The 17,502-nt window shown below is 48.2% G+C and overlaps 1 protein-coding gene across 3 annotated transcripts in view; it reads right to left on the bottom strand.

Moving 5' to 3' along the window:
- Positions 1-17,502, bottom strand: part of LOC106581522 (protein-tyrosine sulfotransferase 1) — a 102,606-nt gene that overhangs the window by 52,747 nt on the left and 32,357 nt on the right. The gene's annotated exons all lie outside the window — the stretch shown is intronic.

Below are 17,502 nucleotides of genomic sequence, written 5' to 3'. Positions count from 1 at the left end.
TGGGTTGGAGGAGCCAGGATGCAGAGAATGGAGAATAAAGGGAGCTTGCTAACTGCTGCTGGTCGAGGTTCAAACTGTTATGGTCATATTATAACATCACACTTTACATACTGTCTGCTCCCTTCCACCGGCTCCCTTCCACCGGCTCCCTTCCACCGGCTCCCTTCCACCGGCTCCCTTCCACCCGCTACATACTGTATGAAAATGTATTTATTAGACTGTTAGAATGTTGACGTCAAAATGACGGGTAATTGGCTCAGAACGGGATGGCTTGAGCCCTGGCTTTATAACGTTAAGCTACCAACAAAGGATATGGGCAGAGGACTTCCTTTACACCTTTCTACTTCCTTGTTCTCAGCTTCTCCAGCTGAATGACTACCAGACTCAGGGGTTGGCAGCCAAGGATGTCCTTGTCTCTTTCTCAAGCCATCGTTCCTTTGCATCTGATGGAAGGGACCTTGGACCATATCATTCAGTAAGGTTAAGATAGGAGGTGAGGAGATAGGAGGTGAGGAGATAGGAGGTGAGGAGATAGGAGGTGAGGAGATAGGAGGTGAGGAGATAGGAGGTGAGGAGATAGGAGGTGAGGAGATAGGAGGTGAGGAGATAGGGTCATGTCCTTCCTCTGGCCTTGAATGAGGGGGGGAGTAGGATGAGGGAGATAGGGTGGGGGAGGCAAGGGCCACTTAACGGGTTGTGGCTTCTTGGCTGTTTCTCAATTATTCATAGCTGGGCCTAGTGCTCTGCTCTGCTCATCCACCCTGGGTGGTGTTCTTGATCACTGAGGGAGGGATAGAGAGAGCCCTTCCTTCCCTAAACCACAGCCATGTAATTGATGGTAATGGTGTAGAGACCGGTGTAGAGAGGGGGTACTGAGGGCCCAGCCCAACCCACTACAGTACAGATAGGGACCTGCTGCAAGGCACAGGGTGTGTGTGTGTGTGTGTGTGCCTGAGTAAATGCCTGCGGAAACGCGTGCACGGTTTTAGTGGGTAAATATGGAGACACTCTGCCATAGTGAGGGTGAAGTACTAGTGAAGGGTGGGGTCTGATGGGATCTGCTGTTGAGGCTGGTAAAAGGCTGCCATGAGGCCCTGGGGGGGTGTTGAATGCTACCCTCCTCCCTCCTAAAAATCATATGAGGAGCGGTTTAGAGAGGAGGTATGATGGCAGACTGCCTGCCTCTGGAGGATCAAGCCGTTTAAGTCAGACTTAGTAAGGAGGCTGGCCACTCAGAAGTAGGAACGGAGAAACGCTTATGGTCCTGTGTGGTAAAGTTCAGTTGCGGGTTCAACTCCAACAGAGATCACAGTGGATAAAAACATCTGATCTGTAGCATATATATTTCTCGCCCCCCCATAGCTTGTTATATTGTCTATAGTTCTTTTTAGCCGTCTTTATCTGATGTGGAGTCGGATAATTCCGGTGTAAAGAATGGAGGAAAACACCAAACACTCTGTGTTCTTCCTTTCCAGTTAAATACACATTTACATTAGGTCACTTCCCTTCCTGTTAAATACACATTTACATTAGGTCACTTCCTTTCCTGTTAAATACACATTTACATTAGGTCACTTCCCTTCCTGTTAAATACACATTTACATTAGGTCACTTCCCTTCCTGTTAAATACACATTTACATTAGGTCACTTCCCTTCCTGTTAAATACACATTTACATTAGGTCACTTCCTTTCCAGTTAAATACACATTTACATTAGGTGAATTCCTTTCCAGTTAAACACACATTTACATTACGTTAATTCATTTCCTGTTAAATACACATTAGGTTAATTCCTTTCCTGTTAAATACACATTTACATTAAGTTAATTCCTATCCTGTTCCATTTACATCAGGTGATGGACCTACTACATCTATGAAGTCTGTCTCAATTCCAGTTATGTATATGTTTAATAAATTAAAAAAATTGAAACAAAAAAAGGTTGTAGACCTGTTAGATCTAGCATGATTATGTTTAACAGTTACAGTATGTTGTTACCAAATCAGTTAACCAGTAGATATGTGGTTACCAAATCAGTTAACCAGTAGATATGTGGTTACCAAATCAGTTAACCAGTAAGTATGTTGGTTTTGCTCGTCTGATATAGAGGAGGCTTATGACGATACAATAACGTGTGATTTTCTGTTTGGGTGAAACAAGGAATGAGCCAGGAAAAGTTCAGAAGAGAGAATGTTTGTTTGTTCCCTTTGCATGCAATCGCACAGTGTTTAGACTACTCTGCTATGCTCTGTAACTTGCAACAATAAAAAGTCCACAAGCATAAATTAAATGAAGACAGACAGAAACTCAAGCTTTTCCATTGAAATGTCAACAGTTAGGATCATTATTCAGTGGTGAAACACAAGGCAACATAAAACATTGCCATGACTTGGAGGTACAATATTAGACGATACCCTCTTTGGTATCGCAAATATAATATACATGTGTTGTCCTTACTAAGGACGCATCAGAAATTGCCTGGCAGGCCTTGGCACAGCAGAGCTGTCTTCTCAGTGGTTTGAGGAGCTCAAGGTACATATACCAATCCTGTTGAGACTTGTTTACTGAAAGCCCTACTCTTCATCTTTTACAGTTCCTGTCTCTCCCTCTCTCCTCAATGGCCACATGCCTCTGTCCATCTGCGTGTGTGTGTGTGTGTGTGTGTGTGTGGTGGAAGGCTGGGCACCAGGCCCGGGTCTAGGGGTGGAAGGCTGGGACCAGGCCGGGTCTAGGGGTAGGGGGTGGGAGGCTGGGACGAGGCCCGTGTCTAGGGGTTGGGAGGCTGGGACCAGGCCCTTCTCTAGGGGTAGGGAGTGGGAGGCTGGGACCAGGCCCTTCTCTAGGGGTAGGGAGTGGGAGGCTGGGACCAGGCCCGTGTCTAGGGGTAGAGAGTGGGAGGCTGGGACCAGGCCCGTGTCTAGGGGTAGGGAGTGGGAGGCTGGGACCAGGCCCGTGTCTAGGGGTAGGGAGTGGGAGGCTGGGACCAGGCCCGTGTCTAAGGGTAGGAGTGGGAGGCTGGGCCCCAGGTCCGGGTCTGGGGTGGGAGGCTGGGACCAGGCCCGTGTCTAGGGGTAGGGAGTGGGAGGCTGGGACCAGACCCGTCTAGGGGTAGGGGGTGGGAGGCTGGGACCAGGCCCTTCTCTAGGGGTAGGGAGTGGGAGGCTGGGACCAGGCCCGTGTCTAGGGGTAGGGAGTGGGAGGCTGGGACGAGGCCCGTGTCTAGGGGTAGGGAGTGGGAGGCTGGGACCAGGCCCTTCTCTAGGGGTAGGGAGTGGGAGGCTGGGCCCCAGGTCCGGGTCTGGGGTGGGAGGCTGGGACCAGGCCCTTCTCTAGGGGTAGGGAGTGGGAGGCTGGGCCCCAGGTCCGGGTCTGGGATGTGGCTGGGACCAGGGCCGTGTCTAGGGAGTACCCACTCTTACCCAACCCTTGCGCTCTCTCTCCCTCCTGTGCATCTCCTCCATCTCTTAGTCTACCTCTTTCTGTATTAGTATGTGTATTTATTATGAATCCCCATTAGTTCCTGCCAAGGCAGCAGCTACTCTTCCTGGGGTTTATTATGGATCCTCATTAGTTCCTGCCAAGGCAGCAGCTACTCTTCCTGGGGTTTATTATGGACCCCCATTAGTTCCTGCCAAGGCAGAAGCTACTCTTCCTGGGGTTTATCATGGATCCCCATTAGTTCCTGCCAAGGAAGCGGCTACTCTTTCCGGGGTCCAGCAACATTAAAGAAATTAAAATCACCAAAAATCAATAACAGTACATAACACAACATTACACCAATACAACACCTCTCCAATACAACACATTATTACACCAATACAGCACTACATATCTCCAATACAAAATGTATAATTACCACAATAGAACAATATTACAATGTACGTGTTTTAACGTATGCGTGTGTGTGCGCGTGCATCTTCACAGTAATCGTTGTTCCATAAAGTGTAGTTTTATGTGTTTTATTTTATTTATTAGATTCTACTGCTTGCATGTTGTGGAATAGAGTTTCAATGTAGTCATGGCTCGATGTAGTATTGTGCGTTTCCCCAGAGTGTGTTCTGGACTTGGGGACTGTGAACAGACCCTTTGTGGCATGGGGTACGCATGGGTGTCTGAGCTTTGTGCTAGTAGTTCAAACAGACAGCTCGGTGCCTTCAACATGTCTTTACCTCTCACAAAGACAAGTAGTGATGCAGTCAAATCTCTCCTCTACTTTGAGCCAGGAGAACAGCCAGCCGTGCCGCTCTGTTCTGGGCTACCTGCAATTTGCTGATGTCCCTCTTTATAGTAATTGACCATATGACTGGGCAGTAGTCCAGGTGTGACAGAACTAGGATCTGTAGGACTAGTTTTGTTGATAGTGCTGTTAAGAAACCAGACCCGTGCTTTAGTACAGACAGACATCTACCCCATCTTAGGTACTGTTGCATCAATATGCTTTGACCATGACAGTTTACAATGCAGGGTGACACCAAGCAGTTTAGTCTCCTCAACCTTCTCAATTTCTACAAGATTCAGTTGAGGTTTATGAATAAATGATTAAATCACAAATACAATGCTTTTCGTTTTGTTAAATATTTAGGACTAGTTTATTACTAGCCACCCGTTCTGAAACTGACTGCAGCTCTTTGTTAAGTGTTGCAGTGATCTCACTCGCTGTAGTAGCTGATGTGTATAATGTTGAGTCATCAGTATACACAGATACAGGCTTTACCTCAAGGTCAGTGCCAAGTCATTAGTAAAAATTGAAAAAAACTAAGGGGCTTAGACAGCTGCCCTGAGGAATTCCTGACACTACCTGGATTATGTTGGCAAGTCTTCCATGAAAAGAACACCATCTGTGTTCTGTTTGACAGGCAACTCTTGATCCACAATATAGCAGGGGGTGTAAAGCCATAACCATCTCGTACAACGCTGTGTACTACTCCCTTCACAGAACAGGGCAAACTGGCTCTAACCAGAATAGTGCACAACTGAGCAAGAGGATAAGTACGTTAGAGTGTTTAGTTTGAGAAACAGACGCCTCACAAGTCCTCAACTGGCAGCTTCATTAAATAGTATCTGCAAAACACCAGTCTCAATGTCAACAGTGAAGAGGCGACTCTGGGATGCTGGCCTTCTAGGCGGAGTTCCTCTGTCCAGTGTCTGTGTTCTTTTGCCCATCTTATTATTTTATTTTTATTGGCCAGTCTGAGATATGGCTTTTTCTTTGCAACTCTGCATAGAAGGCCAGCATCCCGGAGTTGCTTCTTCACTGTTGACGTTGAGACTGGGGTTTTGCGGGTACTATTTAATGAAGGTGCCAGTTGAGGACTTGTGAGGTGTCTGTATCTCAAAATAGACACTAATGTACTTGTCCTCTTGCTCAGTTGTGCACCGGGGCTTCCCACTCTTTCTATATGTAGCATCTGGTTGCTACTCATTACACAACCTCTTATATTATCTCTTATACACTATTAGGCCCAGACTATGGAACTTTCCTAGACATGGCTACAATATTACGATCGCTACATCCGATGGATTTGGATACTGCTTTAGAGCAGATTTCTGTAACATTAGTAAAGATGTGATCAATATATGTGGATGATTTCATTCCTGTGCTATTTGTAACTACCTTGGTAGGTTGACTGATGACCTGAACCAGATTGCAGGCACTGGTTAAAGTTTGAAGCTTTTTCTTGAGTGGACAGCTTGATGAAAGCCAGTCAATATTTCAGTCACCCAGATAATATACCTCTCTGTTGATACTGGATCACATAGATCAAACATTTCACACATATTATCCAGATACTGACTCTTAGCAATGGATGGTCTATATCAACTTCCCACAGAAATAGGCTTTAGGTGAGGCAAATGAACCTGTAGCCATATTACTTCAGCAGCATTTGACATGAGCCTTCAAAAATGATCTATAAAAAGTTATGCCAACAGAGCTACAGTAGTCTTTTAGCCAGATGTGTAATGCCAGTAGCCTGCTGAATCTTCCGCTGCCACGGCCCAACGATGGCACAGTGCCTGAAATAGTTGGCCGGCTTTTTTCAGAAGTCTTTCAGAGCTAGAAATCAGTTCTTTCAAATCCAGTGTCAGTAGTGCCGAAACTAGCCCTGCTAATGTTGATTGATCCCACATGGACTACGACAGCCCCCGGGCAGCTGTTGTAGAATGGTAGGAAGCAGCCTAGTAATGTTCTGTAATGGTGCTCCAGGATAGGGTTTTTGCCCCGGGAACCCTGATGTTTCTCACCATAGAGCTGGCGATGACAATGGCAGAGGAGGTCCGTCCATTTTTGCGCATCGATTGGTTCACGAGACCCCTTGGATCAGAGCCTGTGGCATCTGCTAAGGCCTCTAGAAGCGTCAGTCCTGCTCCATTTTCCACAGGCGGGGGAGACTTCCCTGGGGAGAGGTCCATGGGAACCACAGGCCAGTCAGTCAAAGAGTGATGGCAGTGTCGGTGATACACACCATACCAAAACAACGTCAGCCTGAGGTGTAGAGAAGAAGGTAGGCAGATGTGGTTTCGGTTTGGTTTCCCCAGCAGATTGTGCAACGCCGAGATTTGCTTGCTTAGAGTAGACAGCTCGGTCCTATAGTCCTCCTCAAGCAGGCAGTTGTTGCATTGTAAAGCCAGGCAGTGTCCCAGAAAAGAGCATCGTAAACACAACTCCTACTACGCAGGAAGTGCTAGTCTCTTCTTCCGGCTGGGGAGGCTTCCATTAAAAAGAAGAGACGGTCCCAAAATCGGGGAAATCCAAGCGCCACCTTCGTTATGATGGCTAGCAACTCAGCTAGCTAGGTAAGGTTAGCAGCTCTGTCGAGCAGGCTTCAAACTGTCTTAAGCGGGATTCTGGGACAGAAAATAGCGATCCTTGGTGTTAAAAGCTAACAGAGTCTCGGAATCTATGCAAAAATAAGTGCTGTATTTATAATATAACTTAGATTGTTTGTTGTTTTGACTAAATGTGGCCAGAGCAGCCAAGAGTTTCCAGCATTCAGCTGCACACTGATGACGTTGGTGTCTGGGTTTCTCTCCATCCCCCTCTCATTCTACCTCTTTCTGTGTTTCTGCCTCTCCATCTACTTCTTTCTGGGTTTCAATCTCTCCAGGGCTCTTGTGTTGTACTTATCATACCAGGGGAAGGGTCAAGAAGAGTACACAAGCTCACAATCTCGCTCCAGAATAACAAAACAGGCTACACTGTGTGAGTGGTGGGTCTTTCTTCACATCGTTACAGTACCCAGAGAGCATTCCTAAGAGATATGGAGAGGAGGGCTGAACAAGGACATTTGGCCTCTTGCGGAACACTCCAGAACACTCTCGGGCCATTACAGTTTTGTAAGGAGGCGTAACTCTTCACTTGTGCCCTCATGTAGCAGCTAACCCCTTCAGTGTTCCATGGCTGGAGATTGAAGGGTACTCCTGTATCTCCCATAGTGTAGCAGCTAGATTAGGACCATGGCTCGCAACCTCTAGCCCAAGGATGGGAAACTTTGATGGGGGTGGGGGCCACAAAGAAAATCTGAGATCATCATGAGGGGCCGCAGTGGCTCCCGGGTCTGCTACCCACATCCATACGTGCAGTCAGATGTATAGTGTTTTGGGGGCCCCTGAGCCTTTCCTGCAATTCAACTCATTTTGCCATGTGGCGTAAAGAAAATTGTGCAGTTTAACAGCAAATTTCCTGCAATTTTACACCTTTTGCCATAAGGTGGAGAGAAATGTTTGCATTTGATATCTGAGTGAGAGTGACTAACAAAAATCAGTCGGGCCAACCCCGGTCGGTAATTCAACCATGGTTACTACTAGTTTAAGATAGCTGGCCGCTAGTCTAACTTACCTCAAAAAAGTTGTGTGACATGGGCTAATTGAGTGACTGTCAGAAGAAGAGAAATTGCTGATGCACAATCAAATTTCAAAATGGCACCTTGTGTATTTTACCATTTTAACTCTCAAGCGTAAATTGAGACCCCGAGTTCCCAAAAGGGTGCTCCACGGGTCACTAGTTGCCTATCCCCGCTTTAGAGCCTCGGGTGTCCACTTCTGTGTCTCCACAGTACGACAGCTAAACTTTACCGTGTTCCTGCACCATGGCTGGAGAGTACCCTTCTCCCATAGCATGGCAGCAGCTAAAATGAGGACCTGGCAACATGACATCTAAAGCCTTGGGTTTTTTGTTTACAATACCAACCTGTTTACTGCCTTCACACTTATTACTGGTGGACTTTAAAACGAGTCACCGGCTGTCTCTGAAAAGGCACCCTATAGTGCAGTACTTATGACCAGAGCTCTGCAGGGCCTGGTCAAGAGCAGAGCACGAAATAAGGAATAGCTGCCATTTCAAACGCAGCCAATCCTCTGTAGCAACATTTTATTTGTATTTATTTTTTACACATTGGATAAAACTAGAGACTCAGTGCTAGAAAATGGTATATCATACACTGCAGTTGAGGAACAATGGGAAAGTAATTCTGCTTTGAACGTTGATAAACTTGTAACCCCACTTTAGAAAAAAAAATGGTCTGTGAATGTTTTGGTACTGTCACGTCCTGACCATATACTTAGGTTTTTTTGTATTATATTTGGTCAGGACGTGGCAGTTATGTTTGGTTATGGTATAGTGGGGTTGTGAGTGTTGGGGTAGGTTCTAGGTTAGGTATTTCTATGTGGAGTTTAGTGAGTGTATGTTTGTTTGGTTAATTGGGGTTGGGACTCTCAGTTGAAGGCAGGTGTTGTCTATCTGCCTTTGATTGAGAGTCCCATATAGTGGGGTGTGTTTGTTTGATTTTTGTGGGTAATTGTAATTTTGCACTGTGTTTCGTTTCACCTGTGAAACTGTCACCTTTCTCCTCTGAGTGTTTATTTTGTTTTGTCGTTTCCATCTAAAATAAATATGATGTGGAACAGTCAACCTGCTGCGTATTGGTCATCGAGTGATTTCGACATATCTTCCGATGAGGGAGAATACGAGGAACGTGACAGAATTACCCACCGACAACGGACCAAGCAGCAGAGGAAGGAGCAGCACAAGGAGAGGCACCAGGAGAAAGGCTATCTGGAGTCATGGACTTGGGAGGAAATCCTGGACGGGAAAGGACCATGGACTCAAGCTGGGGATTATCGCCGCCCACAGTGGGAGATCGAGGCGGCGAGAGCTGAGAGGCGCTGGTATGAGGAGAGGGAGCGCAACGGACACCTACCGGAGAGGCCTTCTTTGTCTACACCCATTCAGTATCCTTAACACCAGTTTAACTTCTCTAGGGCCGGCGGGACGAAATCGTCCCACCTACGTAACAGCCAGTGGAATCCTGTGGCGCGTTATTCAAATACCTTAGAAATGCTATTACTTCAATTTCTCAAACATATGACTATTTTACACCATTTTAAAGACAAGACTCTCGTTAATCTAACCACACTGTCCGAATTCAAAAAGGCTTTACAACGAAAGCAAAACATTAGATTATGTCAGCAGAGTACCCAGCCAGAAATAATCAGACACCCATTTTTCAAGCTAGCATATAATGTCACAAAAACCCAGAAGACAGCTAAATGCAGCACTAACCTTTGATGATCTTCATCAGATGACACACCTAGGACATTATGTTATACAATACATGCATGTTTTGTTCAATGAAGTTCATATTTATATCAAAAAACAGCTTTTTACATTAGCATGTGACGTTCAGAACTAGCATACCCCCCGCAAACTTCCGGTGAATTTACAAAAAATGTACTAAATTACTCACGATAAACGTTCACAAAAAGCATAACAATTATTTTAAGAATTATAGATACAGAACTCCTCTATGCACTCGATATGTCCGATTTTAAAATAGCTTTTCGGTGAAAGCACATTTTGCAATATTCTCAGTAGATTGCCCGGCATCACAGGGCTAGCTATTTAGACACCCAGCAAGTTTAGCGCTCACCAAAGTCAGATTTACTATAAGAAAAATGTTATTACCTTTGGTGTTCTTCGTCAGAATGCACTCCCAGGACTTCTACTTCAATAACAAATGTTGGTTTGGTCCCAAATAATCCATAGTTATATCCAAACAGCGGCGTTTTGTTCGTGCGTTCAAGACACTATCCGAAAGGGTAAAGAAGGGTGACGAGCACGGTGCATTTCGTGACAAAAAAAAATTCTAAATATTCCATTACCGTACTTCAAAGCATGTCAACCGCTGTTTAAAATAAATTTTTATGCAATTTTTCTCGTAAAAAAGCAATAATATTCAGACCGGGAATCTGCATTTAGGTAAACAGACGAAAGAAAATAAAGCACGGGGTCGACTCGGGCACGCGCCTAAGCCCATTGTTCTCTGATCGGCCACTTGCCAAAAGCGTAAATGTGTTTCAGCCTGGGGCTGCCTCGATATCATTCAGCTTTTTCCCGGGCTCTGAGAGCCTATGGGAGCCGTAGGAAGTGTCACGTTACAGCAAAGATCCTCAGTCTTCAATAAAAAGAGCCAAGATGAACAACAACTTGTCAGACAGGCCACTTCCTGTACAGAATCTTCTCAGGTTTTTGCCTGCCATATGAGTTCTGTTATACTCACAGACACCATTCAAACAGTTTTAGAAACTTTAGGGTGTTTTCTATCCAAAGCCAATAATTATAATTATAATTATTATAATAATTATATGCATATTCTAGTTACTGGGCAGGAGTAGTAACCAGATTAAATCGGGTACGTTTTTTATCCGGCCGTGTCAATACTGCCCCCTACCCCCAACAGGTTAAGTCTTAGCCCCGCTAATCTCTTTTAGGATTCACAGTGTAGTAAACAACCCAACATTTCAAGACTAAAAGTGGTGAAAGCATTAGCAAAAAGTATTAGTAAAAATACATGATCTAGTCCTTGGCCTATATCCTAATCTGATTTTGGGAGGTCATGTTCTTTACATTAACTTCTTTGGCAAACACACTATATCATATACAATCTACGTTTGACACATGCACAGAATACAGAAGGTGTAAACGGTACAGTGAAATGGTTACTTGCATAGTGGAGTATTTTGTTTAGCTAGCTAGCTAAACAATGAACCATAATCCTAACTCATACTACCACGTACCATGCATGAATCTGCAGGTAGTTAAAGCTAACCAACTAGGTTCAATGCTAGCTAGATAGCATTAGGCTAACTAGCAATGCAAATGTCTTTCTGAGATAAGAATAATATTACTCCACAGATCATACAAAAAAAACATTAGTACGCGTTAACTTGTAATGAAAACGACTTTGACAAATGTAGAAACGTATAATAGCTGAAAATGGAGCTAGACTCTTACCCGTATACATGAATTAACGCTTCTACCTCTGTCATGGATGCCATGGTCGCCCTTAGTTTGAAGATGTCATCCGGAGACAGGTGTTTTAAAAAAGTATACAACAAACAGCCTTCTGTTTTCGCTTTTCGACTCTCCGCATTTGACAATCACCCCTCTGCTTCCACCGTGCATTCCACTGATTTAAAAACTCGGTCAACTTCTTCCTTGACAACACTGTTGATTGCCGTTTCTTCCACAATCACTGTCATCAAAAGACTACAAGGTCTGGTTCAATGAAAATGTTTTTACCTAAAGTCAGGGATTTCCTCATTGGTCGGGTTCATTTTCAGAGTCAGAGTGAGCATGCCACGATCTTCCTCCAGAAAGTTCACTTTTTCCCCACTGATCTTTGTCGATAACGCTATTAACTTTCGGGCAGCAATGATGAGAACATTAGCAAACATATTGTTAACAACTGAAAGTCTTTTTAAATGTAAACGGTAAAAAGGATTATCCACACCTACTGAGTAGCTCCTGTTAGAGACAGAAACATGCTACATGGCAGACCAATCCAAACTCATCTCTCGGAATGTCCAGCCCAACCATTATCTCAGCCAATCATGGCTATTGGGGGGGGGGGGTTCCTGTCTTTTTCCATGGCTAAACCAACTAGCCTCGTAATTTTACAAATGTTATTCATATTTACAGATGGCATACAAGTTTGTTATTAAGGCACATGAAAGTTCACATGCTCCAGAATGCATTTCTGCCAAAAGACACATTTTGATAAAAAAAAAAACGTTAAAAAATTTGTAAAAAATGCCTCTCCTGTGAGGTACAGATGTGCGACATACGCCTAGCTTCATAAAACAGGTGACATATGTATATAAGGGCTTACAGATGATTTATTAGGGTCACACTGTGGAAGTTTTTCATGAAGGAGCCCACAATTATTTGATGTTGGTGACACCTTCTATTGCTCTGTTTGCTGAAGTGTAGAGACCTCATTGAATTCAAAATAGGTGAACGATTTATTGTAACAGTAGAATTTGGACAAAAGTATTGTATCATGTTTCATTTGTTACAGAGAACTACTAATTGGGGATTCCCTCTCGTTTCTAACTTGAGTCTGTTTTTGGGATAGTGCAGCTGATGGCTGAGTCTGTTTTTGGGATAGTGCAGCTGATGGCTGAGTCTGTTTTTGGGATAGTGCAGCTGATGGCTGTTTTTGGGATAGTGCAGCTGATGGCTGTTTTTGGGATAGTGCAGCTGATGGCTGAGTCTGTTTTTGGGATAGTGCAGCTGATGGCTGTTTTTGGGATAGTGCAGCTGATGGCTGTTTTTGGGATAGTGCAGCTGATGGCTGTTTTTGGGATAGTGCAGCTGATGGCTGTTTTTGGGATAGTGCAGCTGATGGCTGAGTCTGTTTTTGGGATAGTGCAGCTGATGGCTGAGTCTGTTTTTGGGATAGTGCAGCTGATGGCTGAGTCTGTTTTTGGGATAGTGCAGCTGATGGCTGTTTTTGGGATAGTGCAGCTGATGGCTGTTTTTGGGATAGTGCAGCTGATGGCTGTTTTTGGGATAGTGCAGCTGATGGCTGTTTTTGGGATAGTGCAGCTGATGGCTGAGTCTGTTTTTGGGATAGTGCAGCTGATGGCTGAGTCTGTTTTTGGGATAGTGCAGCTGATGGCTGTTTTTGGGATAGTGCAGCTGATGGCTGTTTTTGGGATAGTGCAGCTGATGGCTGTTTTTGGGATAGTGCAGCTGATGGCTGTTTTTGGGATAGTGCAGCTGATGGCTGAGTCTGTTTTTGGGATAGTGCAGCTGATGGCTGTTTTTGGGATAGTGCAGCTGATGGCTGTTTTTGGGATAGTGCAGCTGATGGCTGTTTTTGGGATAGTGCAGCTGATGGCTGTTTTTGGGATAGTGCAGCTGATGGCTGAGTCTGTTTTTGGGATAGTGCAGCTGATGGTTGAGTCTGGGCTATGTTAGGGTGATCACTTTAGTACCTTCTCAGAGAGGGTCAATATGGAGCCAACCAGGAAGTCAGACAGACAGCTGGGGTAAACAATTGGGGGATGAGAAGAAAAAATATATATAAACAATCAATGTACAACAGAACAGTTCCCCCTTCTATCTTTCGCTCTCAATCCCCCACTCTCTTTCTCCCTCCCTCTCCCCATTCCTCCCTCCATCCATCCATCCCTGGAGTGTAAAGACGAAGAAGAAGAAAAAAATTAACAATTCATGAGGTAGTTCACTGTCCCGTTGCTGCTGCGGCTGGTCCCTAGGAGAACGGTGTGCGTGTCTCTCTCTCGGAAAATGCTGCCTGGCCTCTCTACGGACCAGAGCACCATTGTTTATATACTGTTAGCTTAATGAACCAAATCACTACAAAAACAACCACGAGCCATGTGACTTCTACTGTGACCTCTGACCTGGGTAGCGTTCAAGAGGTTGCAACGTTTTGCAGATAGAAATGGTGACGATCTGACATGGTTTCATGTTCGTACTTCATACAGGCATGCCTGTTCTCTATCAAATATTCTGGCCCCGCTTTAAACAAATTATAACTTTTAAGGCTTAAATGAAGCCTTCATTATCCGTTTCTAAGATAATGTAGACAAATCAGAACGTCATACTATTCTCTGGATGTATAGGCTGCAGATATCTGGTTTTATCCAAAATGGCACCGTATTTCCTATGTAGTACACTACTTTTGACCAGAGCCCACTTAGGGCCCGAATCAAAAGCATGGCACAACATTGTGAATAATGTGCCGTTTGGTAAGCAGGCCCAGTCTCTCTGCTGTTCCTATTACCTGACCCCCCCCACACACACACCACCATAAGCAGGCCCAGTCTCTCTTTTCTGGTCTCTCTGCTGTTCCTATTACCTGACCCCCCCCCCCCCCACACACACACACACACACCACCATAAGCAGGCCCAGTCTCTCTGTCTCTCTGCTGTTCCCATGACCTGAGAGCCCCCCCCCCCCCCCACCACCACCATAAGCAGGCCCAGTCTCCCTCTCTGTCTCTCTGCTGTTCCCATGACCTGAGAGCCCCCCCCCCCCACCACCACCATAAGCAGGCCCAGTCTCCCTCTCTGCTGTTCCCATGACCTGAGACCCCCCCCCCACCACCACCATAAGCAGGCCCAGTCTCTCTCTCTGCTGTTCCCATGACCTGAGACCCCCCCCCACACCACCACCATAAGCAGGCCCAGTCTCTCTCTCTGCTGTTCCCATGACCTGAGACCCCCCCCCCCACCACCACCATAAGCAGGCCCAGTCTCTCTCTCTGCTGTTCCTATTACCTGAACCCCCCCCCACACCACCATAAGCAGGCCCAGTCTCTCTCTCTGCTGTTCCTATTACCTGAACCCCCCCCCCCCACACCACCATAAGCAGGCCCAGTCTCTCTCTCTGCTGTTCCCATGACCTGAGACCCCCCCCCACCATAAGCAGGCCCAGTCTCTCTCTCTGCTGTTCCCATGACCTGAGACCCCCCCCCCCCCACCACCACCATAAGCAGGCCCAGTCTCTCTCTCTGCTGTTCCCATGACCTGAGACCCCCCCCCCACCATAAGCAGGCCCAGTCTCTCTCTCTGCTGTTCCCATGACCTGAGACCCCCCCCCCACCATAAGCAGGCCCAGTCTCTCTCTCTGCTGTTCCCATGACCTGAGACCCCCCCCCACCACCACCATAAGCAGGCCCAGTCTCTCTCTCTGCTGTTCCTATTACCTGAACCCCCCCACACCACCATAAGCAGGCCCAGTCGCTCTCTCTGCTGTTCCTATTACCTGACCCCCCCCCCCCAACACCACCATAAGCAGGCCCAGTCTCTCTCTCTGCTGTTCCCATGACCTGAGACCCCCCCCCCACCACCACCATAAGCAGGCCCAGTCTCTCTCTGCTGTTCCCATGACCTGAGACCCCCCCCCCCCCACCATAAGCAGGCCCAGTCTCTCTCTCTGCTGTTCCCATGACCTGAGACCCCCCCCCCCCACCACCACCATAAGCAGGCCCAGTCTCTCTCTCTGCTGTTCCCATGACCTGAGACCCCCCCCCCCACCACCACCATAAGCAGGCCCAGTCTCTCTCTCTGCTGTTCCCATGACCTGAGACCCCCCCCCCCACCACCATAAGCAGGCCCAGTCTCTCTCTCTGCTGTTCCCATGACCTGAGACCCCCCCCCCCCCCCACCACCACCATAAGCAGGCCCAGTCTCTCTGTCTCTCTGCTGTTCCCATGACCTGAGAGCCCCCCCCCCCCCACCACCACCATAAGCAGGCCCAGTCTCTCTCTCTGTCTCTCTGCTGTTCCCATGACCTGAGACCCCCCCCCCACCACCACAAGCAGGCCCAGTCTCTCTCTCTGCTGTTCCCATGACCTGAGACCCCCCCCCCACCACCACCATAAGCAGGCCCAGTCTCTCTCTCTGCTGTTCCTATTACCTGAACCCCCCCACACCACCATAAGCAGGCCCAGTCGCTCTCTCTGCTGTTCCTATTACCTGACCCCCCCCCCCAACACCACCATAAGCAGGCCCAGTCTCTCTCTCTGCTGTTCCCATGACCTGAGACCCCCCCCCCCCCCACCACCACCATAAGCAGGCCCAGTCTCTCTCTGCTGTTCCCATGACCTGAGACCCCCCCCCCCCACCATAAGCAGGCCCAGTCTCTCTCTCTGCTGTTCCCATGACCTGAGACCCCCCCCCCCACCACCACCATAAGCAGGCCCAGTCTCTCTCTCTGCTGTTCCCATGACCTGAGACCCCCCCCCCCACCACCACCATAAGCAGGCCCAGTCTCTCTCTCTGCTGTTCCCATGACCTGAGACCCCCCCCCCCACCACCATAAGCAGGCCCAGTCTCTCTCTCTGCTGTTCCCATGACCTGAGACCCCCCCCCCCCCCACCACCACCATAAGCAGGCCCAGTCTCTCTGTCTCTCTGCTGTTCCCATGACCTGAGAGCCCCCCCCCCCCCACCACCACCATAAGCAGGCCCAGTCTCTCTCTCTGTCTCTCTGCTGTTCCCATGACCTGAGACCTCCCCCCACCACCACAAGCAGGCCCAGTCTCTCTCTCTGCTGTTCCCATGACCTGAGACCCCCCCCCCCCCCCCCACCAACACAAGCAGGCCCAGTCTCTCTCTCTGCTGTTCCCATGACCTGAGACCCCCCCCCCCACCATAAGCAGGCCCAGTCTCTCTCTCTGCTGTTCCCATGACCTGAGACCCCCCCCCCCACCATAAGCAGGCCCAGTCTCTCTCTCTGCTGTTCCCATGACCTGAGACCCCCCCCCCACCACCACCATAAGCAGGCCCAGTCTCTCTCTCTGCTGTTCCTATTACCTGAACCCCCCCACACCACCATAAGCAGGCCCAGTCGCTCTCTCTGCTGTTCCTATTACCTGACCCCCCCCCAACACCACCATAAGCAGGCCCAGTCTCTCTCTCTGCTGTTCCCATGACCTGAGACCCCCCCCCCCACCACCACCATAAGCAGGCCCAGTCTCTCTCTGCTGTTCCCATGACCTGAGACCCCCCCCCCCCACCATAAGCAGGCCCAGTCTCTCTCTCTGCTGTTCCCATGACCTGAGACCCCCCCCCCCACCACCACCATAAGCAGGCCCAGTCTCTCTGTCTCTCTGCTGTTCCCATGACCTGAGACCCCCCCCCCCACCACCATAAGCAGGCCCAGTCTCTCTCTCTGCTGTTCCCATGACCTGAGACCCCCCCCCCACCACCACCATAAGCAGGCCCAGTCTCTCTCTCTGCTGTTCCCATGACCTGAGACCCCCCCCCCCCCACCACCATAAGCAGGCCCAGTCTCTCTCTCTGCTGTTCCCATGACCTGAGAGCCCCCCCCCCCCACCACCACCATAAGCAGGCCCAGTCTCTCTCTCTGTCTCTCTGCTGTTCCCATGACCTGAGACCCCCCCCCACCACCACAAGCAGGCCCAGTCTCTCTCTCTGCTGTTCCCATGACCTGAGACCCCCCCCCCCCACCACCATAAGCAGGCCCAGTCTCTCTCTCTGTCTCTCTGCTGTTCCCATGACCTGAGACCCCCCCCCACCAACACAAGCAGGCCCAGTCTCTCTCTCTGCTGTTCCCATGACCTGAGACCCCCCCCCCACCACCACCATAAGCAGGCCCAGTCTCTCTCTCTGCTGTTCCCATGACCTGAGAGCCCCCCCACCCCCTCCCCACACCACCACAAGCAGGCCC

This window comes from Salmo salar, chromosome 20, assembly GCF_965601325.2.
Source record: "Salmo salar chromosome 20, fSalSal1, whole genome shotgun sequence".
Taxonomy (NCBI): domain Eukaryota; kingdom Metazoa; phylum Chordata; class Actinopteri; order Salmoniformes; family Salmonidae; genus Salmo; species Salmo salar.
This window is presented reverse-complemented; position numbering and strand designations above follow the sequence as displayed.